Source organism: Microtus ochrogaster, unplaced genomic scaffold (genome assembly GCF_000317375.1).
Source record: "Microtus ochrogaster isolate Prairie Vole_2 unplaced genomic scaffold, MicOch1.0 UNK48, whole genome shotgun sequence".
Classification (NCBI taxonomy): Eukaryota; Metazoa; Chordata; class Mammalia; order Rodentia; family Cricetidae; genus Microtus; species Microtus ochrogaster.
The window spans coordinates 1,065,729-1,068,728 of NW_004949146.1; the positions used below are offsets into that span (position 1 = coordinate 1,065,729).

Genomic DNA, 3,000 nt, shown 5'->3' on the forward strand with positions numbered 1-3,000 from the left:
TTTTTGGTGCCTTGTCCTGGAACTAGCTCTGTAGACCAGGCTGGTCTCGAACTCACAGAGATCCGCCTGCCTCTGCCTCCCGAGTGCTGGGACTATGTTGGATTCTTTTGAAATATAAAAATGGTTCTTAGTATATCAGTGCAAAAAAAGTTGAATTCACCCATCTGTGGTGATGTACTCTAACAAATATAGCTTGCCTAAAGATCAGAGGGCGGAGCTAGCCACGAGTTAACCATAGAGGTCTGGATGTCTGTACAGACAGGAAGTGATATGACTGGGCAGAGAGAGGAATATAAGGCAGGAGGAGACGGGAGGTTAACAAGAGTTGGGTGTGGCTGCTCCTCTCTCTAATCTTTTAGCATCTACCTCAATATCTGGCTCTGGTTTTTTAGTATTAAGACCAATTAGAATTTGTGCAACAATTGGTGCCCAACTTTATAGCACAAATTCGTGAAAAAGCCACTTGCCTGTTGTCTCTGTAGTCACTGGCACAAGCAGGAGCTTCCACCAGTCACCACCTCTGTATGATTACACAATGGATGGTTTAAAATTAGAACAACTAAATGAAGGGATAATCAGTTTAACTGAGATTGACATGTTAATTATCATTTTGATAATCTTTATTGTTGGTCTGATAATTCTCTAAAAATGTTGGTTGATATGAGTGCCAAGATACAGGCCTTAGAAAAACTTATTGAAACAGATCATAGAGATATTCAGATTCAGACAGAGGAATTTAATATAGAACCAATTTCAGTGCTGTGTCATAAGATTAGGTTGTTCTTAAACAAACATCTTTAATTTATCCAGTCACCTTACAAAAACAACTGCCAAATGATAGATATCCCCAAGACTATGCAAGAGTTGAATGGACTCCTGTGAAAATGTTGTATTTAAGGAGACTCAAGGAAGCAATAGTCTCATGTGGCATGCATCCACCTTTCGTGAAGCAAGCATTCCTCAAGACTGGAGAGACATGGTTACAGCAGTTCTGGAGTTTGGTCCTCAGTTACAATGGGGGACCTGGTAGAAAGATGAGGCTAAGACTATTGAACAGTAGGGCTAGAGGTATGGAAATATCTCAAAACCAACTTCATGGAGAGGGGGATTATGCGGATGTACAAAGACAATCTCTATATGATGGCCACACTAGCTTTGAATGTTTGGGACAGAACTGAAAAAAAAAATAGTTCTGAAAGAAAATTGAGTCATTTACTAAGGTTATAAAGGACCCAAAGGAAACCCTCACAGATTTCTTACAATGACTGACTTCAGCATTAAATAGAATGATACAAAATTCAGAAGGTCAACAAATAATAATTGAATTTCTGGCTTTTGAAAATACTAATGCACAATGCAAAAGGGTAATTAGGCCATTAAAGGCAAGATCAGCACCCTTAGAGTAATGAACCCGGAATATAATCAATATTGAATCAACCAAATTCAGTTGAGCTTCTTTCTGTAACTGTGAAGGAAACTCTTTTCCAGAGCAATGAAAGAACCTACTGCCCTAATATAAGAAACCATACTGCTTTGGATGATAGAACAACTGTAGAAGAGAGAACAAAAAAATCAGGAGAAACCATAAAGCAAATACCCTGGCAAACTTCTAAGTGAACAAAGACCAAAATTAAAAATATGAATAAAAGAAATTGTTATTGAAGGTCTTGTAGACATAGGTGTGGATGTAACAATAATTCCATCAGAATCTTGGCATCAAAATTGGCCTCTTCAGGAACTGAATGTTCAGTTTTTACAAACTGGAACTTTAACTCAGGTAAAAGGCACAAGATATGTTGAATATATAGGGTCAGAAGGACGGAGAAGAAAATTAAGCCATATGTAGCTAACATAGCAATGAATTTATGGGGATGTGATTTGTTACATTAATGGAATGCTCAGATTAACATTCCTCTAATCTCAGAAGCAAACCATAAATTAACAAATATTTCTGGGAAAAATATTAGAAGGTATTATAAACAACAGTCACCGACCATAGGCTGTACAAGTGGGCACAACAGCTGCCGATCCTTCAAAGATACCAAGACAGCTCCGTCTTTAAAATGGTTGACAGACAAACCTGTATAGATTGCACAATGGCCTTTAACAACAGAGAAACTGCAGGCTTTAGAACAGCTGGTACTGGAGCAACTAGATGCTCAGCATATTGAAGAATCAACCAGCCCTTGGAATTCTCCTGTATTTGTTGTTAAAAAGAAGTCTGGGGCTGGAGAGATGGCTCAGTGGTTAAGAGCATTGTCTGCTCTTCCAAAGGTGCTGAGTTCAATTCCTGGCAACGCTCACAACCATCTGTAATAAGGTCTAGTGCCCTGTTCTGGCCTGCAGATATACATACAGACAGAAAATTGTATACATAATAAATAAATATTTAAAAAAAAAAAGAAATCTGGAAAATGGAGAATGGTAACACATCTAAGAGCTGTTAATAAGGTGATCCAGCCAATGGGCTCTCTACAGTCTGGCATTCCTGTGTGTGTGTGTGTGGTTTTTTTTTTGGTTGGAATTTTCGAGATAGGGTTTCTCCATAGCCTTTTGGTTCCTGTCCTGGAACTAGCTCTTGTAGACCAGGCTGGCCTCGAACTGCAGAGATACACACCTGCCTCTGCCTCCCGAGTGCTGGGATTAAAGGTGTGCCCCACCACCGCCCAGCCTGTGCGTTCTTTATTGCCTGAAGAATGGCCTCTTATAGTTACTAATTCAAAAGATTATTTCTTCCCTATATGTTTATAAGAAAAAGACAGAAAATTTGTCTTCACTGTGCCTACTTATAGTAATTCTCAGTCTGCTAGGAGATATCAATGGAAGATTCTGCCACAGGGAATGTTAAATAGTACCACCCTGTGCCAATATTTTGTATGTCAGTGACTGGAAATGATACGTAAGCAATTTCCTCAATCTATAGATTACCATTACATGGATGACATTTTACTAGCTGGTTGAAATGTAGGTATTTTGGAGAGCAATGGAATCCCTTAAATA

The 3,000-nt window shown here is 38.9% G+C and overlaps 1 protein-coding gene across 4 annotated transcripts in view; it reads right to left on the minus strand.

Annotated features, from left to right (window-relative positions):
• Window positions 1–3,000, minus strand: part of Cdc27 (cell division cycle 27) — a 56,485-nt gene that overhangs the window by 9,953 nt on the left and 43,532 nt on the right. The gene's annotated exons all lie outside the window — the stretch shown is intronic.